Raw genomic sequence first — 8,314 nt, 5'->3', positions numbered from 1 at the left:
TAATCTAGTTTGTTTTTTTTTTTTTTTTTGCTAGTTTTTGTTAATGATTTTTTTAATCTTTATATTTTTACTTACTTAAATTTATATATATAAATTTTTTATTTTTTTATTTTTTTTCCAAATTCTTTTATGATTAAACAATTTTTTTTTTTAATATTTTTTATTTATATTTTGTCTCATATATATGTATTTTTACATTTATTTTTTAAGTAATCATCATTTTAATCTTAATTTCACTAATTTTTAATTTTTCTTTTGGTTAATTTTCCATTTAATTTTTTTTTAAATCTAGTTTGTTTTTAATTTTAATTTTTTTTAGTTTTTTGTTAATGTTTTTTTAATTTTTCTATTGTTACCTACTTAATTTTATAGTTTTTTAAATGTGTTCTTTCTTCTTTTCCCAAATTTTTTTATGGTTTACATATTTTTTTTCCCCAATTTTTTTTGGATATGTTTTTTTTACTATTTATTTGTTTATAATTTATAATTTTTTTCTAGTTTTTTAATTCTTATTTTTTATAGGTTAATTTTGTTTGTTTGTTTTTTTTTTACATTTTACATTTTTATGATTGATTTTATTTTTGATGTTTGATTTTTTTGTTTTGTGTTTTTTATTTTATGTTTTGTTTTTAGTATATATTTTTATTTATGTTTTGTTATTTTTATTTATTATTTTTTTGTTTTGTATTTTTTCATTGTTTTAATTTTAATTTTAATTTTTTTTTTTTAATTTTAATGTTTTTTGGGGTCATGATAAAATATTTTATGTTATTATTTTGAAATGTTGAAATTTCACCCTTGAAAAAAAAATTGTTATTCCAGCATCAACACTTTTCGTTTTGAGGGTGTTTTTTGCACAAAATTTACCATTGAGAAAAAAAAAATGTTATTCGAACATCAACACTTCATTTTGAGGGCGTTTTTTGGACAATTTTTGCACCAAAAATTGGTTTTCACCGTCATTTTTAAAACATGTTGAAAATTTAGCTTGGAAAAAAAAAGGTGTTATTCCAGCATCAACACTTTTCGTTTTTAGCACTGTTTTTGATATTTTTTCGGAGTTTTTTGGCCAGAGTTCCCGTTTTGAGTTTATAGTTCCCGTTTCAAAGTTTACATTGTTTTATCATTTACACATTAAGAAGGCTGAAAACAAATACATGCATGTACATTTGCATTTAGACTGTTTTTCAATTTGATTTAGGACAGTGCATATAGTGTGTGCTCTTTGCTCTTTGTTGAAAGAATGCCATCTCTCTTTCCTTAGTAGCTAGGATTTTCATTTGCAAAAAGAAGATTAAACGACTGTTTATCATCTTAGATTGCATTTTAGGAAGTGTACATCTACATTACGCGGTGAACCTGAAAGGCAAATTTCTTAAGCAAGATCAACTATAAAATAAATTTAATGAATCTAAAAACGCTTTGGAACCTAATGCACAACATCTAGAGGTCTAGGCTAGAGACGTATTCCGGCATCATAAAGCCTGGTAACTATTGTTTTCACTGTTGGTTGGGTGATTCCTCCACTTTGAAACGATAAGTGCCAGTACGGACTTGTGCTCCCACGTACCGTCGAGTATATTTTGGGAGACCACAATAGGCTTTATCCTTTATCCATAGGAAGTCGTGTCTGCCGCCCTATCGATCGCAATGCACTAAACACAACATTCGGGAAGATTGACTGTTGTACCGTAAAAAGTATTCTGCAGTTTTGCGATTGGTTTGGTAATCCCTCTGTCTAGATTTCCAGAGCAGTCCCTTTTGTTCCTTTTCAGACTCCTTAACGGAAAAGGTCCATCTAAGCACTTGTCACTTCAGGCTTATTAAAAATCGAAGGCGACTAGAGTCATCTTTTGTTTTTTCTCGACTCTTAAAAATTGAAAAAATAAGTTGTGTCAAAGTGTCTAAAATTCATCTAAATCAGAAACATACTTCCCCTTGATTTTTAGTTGATCGAGTAATCCGCAATCGTGGAAGAAAGTCAATTGAAACCCCATTGTTCGTGGAGGCTTACGAGTCAACCGTCTTTGTCTCTGGAATCGAAACTATTACGGACAAAGCGAACTCGTTTAACCAATTCCAAATCCCCTGGTAAAGTTAGAACAATTGTTCCAACACCATCGAAGACTCCGGTTACTCCAAACATTTCTGGTATCCCTGCCTTTATAGAAGAAGTTCAGCAGCCATCGAAGGACAGCAACACTGATCCTAGTGTGAGGGTAAACACTTGTATTACTGAACCAGTTCCATCTACAGCTGATTCGGAAGGTGTTATTCCCCAAGCATCTGTCGCTGCAGATTCTATACCTTCTTCGGCACCAGAAATATTTTACAGACCAGATGATCTACTTCTTCCTCCCGGTCTGATTGCTATAGAAGAGATTGTGGAGGATCCTCCATCTAGTACTCCATCACAATTTGGAGTCGGGATCACTTTGTATCCTTCTTCATTAGAAATTAGTCTACCGCCATCGGAAGCTCCAGTAGAATCGCTAGGCAATCTTTTGGATAAACTAGAAATGTCTAAACAACCGTCGACATCTAGGACTGTGTCGTCCGACACAGCGACGGCAGAACTTCCTGCTGCCACTCCAACAATGTTCGCCGGTATACCATCTGTCCCAACTAGCTCTCAATCGCTAGAAGGGGCCCACTCAGGGGCTATTTCGACAGTATGGTCCGTTCCTGTTTGTTCATCCGGAATAGTATCCAGAAACTCTTATGTTGAGTCTCAGCAAATTGATCCTTCAGGGTGTCAATTTGGGCAGTCCGGTCCTCAAGGGAAAACAATTCCTTTAAGTACCAGATTATTGTTGTATGGGGGGAAATATACCCTTTCATTGTCTCCTCCGGGAGGACAACCATATGTGAGTTCACAACAAAATTCAGGTTATGCTGGAATTACATCTAGCGGTTGGGTGCCGATACTACCTCAACAACCAAGAGTTGTGTATTCAATGCAACAATGTTTACCTATGTCAAATATACCAACTACGCCGGCGATTGTGACAGTGTCGCAAGTACAAGCGCTGCTTGTTGTATGCCAACCTAAGTTTTCTCAGGTTGTAATGCAACAGCCTCTTGGCCCTACAACTCAACCATAATCGCCAACTAGTGGAATGACACAGGCCCAAATGGGTACAATTACCCCTCATCTTGGTCAAACAGTTAGTATTGGACAACAACACATGGCTGGTGCAATACCAACAACCACAATTGCAATAGGTATATCAAGGATATGAGCAACAAATCTTTGCAAATAGTGGGCAGCCGTATATTCAAAACGGTCAAAATCAACCATTCTACAATGGTTATACCCATCAACCTTACCAAAGTTACCAACATCAAATGCATTATGCTAGTATGCAAAGACCAACCGCTCAGGCGATTCCATCTTATCCTAGGTATGCTTCACCTAACCTGAATCAACAGTTACCCTTCGTGGCGACTTTAGAGTTACCGGATCTAAATCGGTTAACAAACGATCCAATTGCTTACGCCCCTTGGTGGCCAGCGATTCCGCATAAACTTCCGTAAGATATTCCTAAATTTAATGGAAATCCGGGTGAAGATCCGTCGAATCATGTGATGACCTTTCATCTGTGGTGTTCATCAAACACCCTAAATGATGATTTGATTAGGCTTCACCTTTTTCAGAGGACGTTAATAGGTCTGGCAGCAAAATGGTATATCGAATTACCCAGAGCTTCGTTTGACAACTTCAGTACCCTAGCCACAACCTTTTTAACCCATTTTCAGTTACCGATAAGGTACGAAACGGGAACGGAACTTCTTACCAATTTCAAGCAAACAATGGCCACTCACATATCCGATCATATTCATGAGTGGCGACGTCATCGTAGAATGGTAAAAACGTATGTTCCTGATCAACTTTTAGCTGAATGGTTTATTAAGTCATTATTGCCTTCCATCACAAAAGATGTGGCAAAAGGAGGAGTCGTCACCGAAGAGCAAGTTATTGCTCATGCACAATATTTAGACTTGATTTATACTCAGTCTAGCACGCTCTACGATAAAATACCTGACGCTCCCAGACCGGAATTTTCGGTCCCCCCTCCTCCTAAATCGAACAATGACTCTCATGCTGGTGATGGCGTGATTGGCGCAACAGACACGAAATCGACAAAGGCTACATCTAAAAAGGCCCATAAGATTTCCAATCAAAATGCGAAAGAAGAACTTCTCACCTCGAAAGTAAATGCCATCTTGATTGATAAAGGCAAAGAAACCAAACAACTAGGAGGCAAGAAGAAAAACAAAGGGAAGAAGAAGAAATAGGAGGAATCATCACCTGAAAAATCTTCTGCAAACCCTCCTGGAAATAGGAAACCAAAAAATCCATGCATAATATGTGATGAGGATCATTGGACAAAAGACTGTCCATTTAAAGCTGAGCTTAAAAAATTCTGTAAGAATTCAAAAACCTCAGCAGTACTAACTGATCCGTTTCCAAATCCAGGAACAAATCTGGTTGACAGTGGAAATGCTTCCCCATCCCAAGTGCTGATGTTGTCGGTTTCCAAACAACAAAACGATGCTTTGATATTGACAAGGAAAAAAGATTATGGGAATCCACAGCTGTCGAACAACAAGGATAAAGATCAACCTAGTAGTTCGACAACAACTTCGACAGAAGTTGCGCCGCCCATCATTCCTGAGCTAGCAATAAAATCGCCAAAGGGAGTAGTACACAAGTCGACATTTAATCCTCGTGCCAGAGCAGCACAACATTATAATATAGTGGAAGATCTGGCCCAATCGCCATCCGCTATGTCGACACTTGAGGTACTGCAAAATTGCCCATCCCAAAAGCAGGCCTTATTATCAGCTATCGGTGGGATAGACCCAAAGGATTCTAATCTTGTGTCCTTTAATCATAAAGGATACGATCCTCAGTTACCAGCTCAACTAGCTTTCCTCATTCAAGTGAAAGCCCTCAACAAAATTGTTCATCGAACAATTATTGATGAGGGGGCATCTACATGTATTATGTCAATGAGTTGCTAGAAAACTTTAGGATCTCCAACCTTGTCGCGATCTTCGACAACATTAAAAGCATTTGACAGACGAACGTATACCTCGTATGGTATTCTAAGTAACTTGCAAGTTGAACTAGGGGGGAAAACAGTAGAAATAGATGTCGAAGTAATCGACGGAAACCTCCATTACAACATCCTATTGGGAAGACCATGGATATATGCTATGGCTGCCATTGTGTCGACCTACTTTAGGAAGATTGTATTTCCCTTTCAAGGAGGGATTACAATCTTCGATCAACAAACTTTCCTCCTCAATGGTTCCCAAGTTACGGGAAGCATTCCGATGATCCATGGAAGCCCCCATTCGCTTCAAAATATTGGAGTAGGCCTACTAAAAGACCCTATATTAATGGGTACTTTTGCCCTCCCACCTCCAATCAACCTGGCGAAAGTGGCACCGATAGGAACCTGCAATATGATATCTTCTGTGAACAACATCTCAGAAAACGATATTAACATGGATCATCTATTGGTGTTACCTCCAAGCCCAATGGAAATATTGTAGCAATCAATGTTTCTAGCATGGAAGGCAAACCCAAATCAACGCTCATCAAGCGTTTGGATAGATAGGTCTAAGGAATATGGCACCCCTTCAGATCCTTGGTCGCAAGTGCATTACACCGACGAAGGAATTTTTCAATCAATGGTAATGGAAGGAACGCCATGGGAAGATTACCATCATCGTTCCCATCTTCCGGATTGTAAAGAAGATACTCCTGATGACCTTCATCATCCTTCAGTTTTTGATTTCCTATCAAATACTGTAAACATGGTGGATTCCGAGCGAAACTTGTCCAACATTGAAGAGACTATCGCCATAAATATCTCGACCAAAACAGATGTTGTAGAGAATATTTATGTTGGCAAATGTTGTTCTCCTTCAGAATTGGAAATATATAACGCTTTTTTTTTCGCAAATTCAGAGATGTCTTTGCTTGGTCATATGATGAAATGCCAGGAATTGACTCGAGTATAGTCGAACACGAAATTAAGATGTATCCAGATGTCAAACCAGTACGACAACGGCTACGGCAGGTGCACCCCAAGAAAGCCACTGCCATCAAGGCAGAAGTTGAAAAACTTCTCCATGCTGGTTTCATTTACCCAGTTCCTCTAACCGATTGGGTATCGAACATTGTTCCTGTGATGAAAAAACAAGGAACGATTAGAGTGTGCGTCGATTATAGGGATGTAAATCAAGCTTGTCCAAAAGACAACTACCCTACGCCCTTTATTGACCAGATAATTGATGAATGCACCGGATGCGAAATCTTTTCATTCATGGATGGATTCTCTGGGTATAATCAAATAAATATCGGCCCACAGGACCAGTCAAAGACTGCATTTATTTGTCCGTGGGGCACATTCGCATATCGCAAATTACCCTTTGGTTTAAAGAACGCAGGGGCAACATTTCAAAGGGCAATGAATTATGCCTTCCATGACATCAAAAACATTGTTCAACCATATCTCAACGACCTTTCGGCTCATTTGCGAAAGTGGACCGATCATCCGCAGCATTTGAGAGCGATATTTCTACGTTGCCGACACTACAAGATATGACTCAATCCACACAAATGTGTGTTCTGTGTCAGTTCTGGTCGTCTACTTGGCTTTGTAGTCTCGAAGGATGGGATTTGTCTCGACCCATGTAAGGTTCAGGCAATCGTAAATTTGCCTCCACCTTCAAATTTGCTTCAGATTCAGAAACTCCAAGGGAAAGCAAATTTTCTGAGGAGGTTCATTCCAAATTACGCCGAACTTGCTAAAGGTTATACATGTCTTTTGAAAAAGGAAGTGCCCTTCATCTGGGATCAGGTCATGCAAGCTTCCTTTAATGCTTTAAAAGAATCCCTATTGAAAGCATCATTAATGTACGCTCCTGATTATCAAAAAGACTTTAACCTGTATCTGGCTGCAGTGGATACAACCATCGCAATGGTTTTAATTCAAGAAGATGACAGAATTTAACATCCTATATATTATTTAAGTAAGAACTTAAATGATGCAGAGAGCAAATATTCTTATGTTGAAAAGCTAGCGCTCGCAGCTATTCAAGCGATACATAGATTTCGACACTATGTCCTCTTTCGAAAAACTACCATTCTGTCAGATTGCAACCCCATGACTTATATATTGTCGCGACAGTTGCTGGGGGGAAAATATTCAAAATGGATAGCAATTCTACAAGAGTTTGATCTGGAATTTGTAAAATCCAAGTCAAAGAAAGCACTGGTTTTCGCAGAATTATTATGCGATCTCCCATCGTCGTCCAACGATGAAACATCTGAAGAAACAATCGTGGATGAATCTTTGTTTCTGATATCTTCAAGCAATCCGTGGTATGGAGATATAATCATCTATCTCCAAACCCAAAAATATAGGCCTAATACCTCCCGCTCCGAACAAAAACGTATTCGATACCAATAAAAAGACTACATGATCATCGGTGACACGCTTTACCGTCGTGGTGTCGATACAGTTTTGAGGAGGTGCCTCACCCATGAGGAAGCCGAAAAAGTCCTAAATGATTGCCATTCAGGCGCGTGTGGGGGGCATCAATCTGGTTACGTTACGGCGCAAAAAAATTTATAAGCAGGATACTTCTGGCCAACAATGTTCAAAGATTGCATAAACGCAGTCAAAAGTTGCCATACCTGTCAAATTTTTGATAGCAAAACCAGAAGACCACCCGCATCTCTGCAGCCAATAGTTGTTGTTGGGCCATTTTCCAAATGGGGCATTAATTTCATGACATGTAACCCCACCTCGATCGAGGGGCATGGGTATATCATAGTCGCAGTGGACTATTTTACCAAATGGGCCAAGGTGATGCCTACATTAGATAACACTGGTGAAACAGCTGCCCTTTTCTTTTTCAATCATGTAGTCACCAGATTCGACGTTCCACAAGCTATAGTCACAGATCATGGATCGCATTTTTGCAATCACATGATGACCGAATTAGCTGCCAAATTAGGGTTGTCTCACGACAGCTCTACTCCATATTACTCGCAGGCCAACGGACAAGTTGAAGCAATCAACAAGGTCCTGAAGCGCATGCTGCAAAGGATGATTGGAGTCCACAAAAGGAGTTGGCACGTGATCCTGTATTCGGCCTTGTGGGCATACCAAACATCGGTAAGGAATGCAACCGGGTTTACACCTTTCCAACTGGTGTATGACCTAGAAGTAATCTTACCAGTTCAGTGTGAAATCTCTTCCCTCAAACTCGCAATCGACCTTCTCCCCGG

This window comes from Pinus tabuliformis, chromosome Q, assembly GCF_031772625.1.
Source record: "Pinus tabuliformis cultivar Carrire ecotype Pingquan chromosome Q, CPIR1, whole genome shotgun sequence".
Lineage (NCBI taxonomy): Eukaryota > Viridiplantae > Streptophyta > Pinopsida > Pinales > Pinaceae > Pinus > Pinus tabuliformis.
This window is presented reverse-complemented; position numbering follows the sequence as displayed.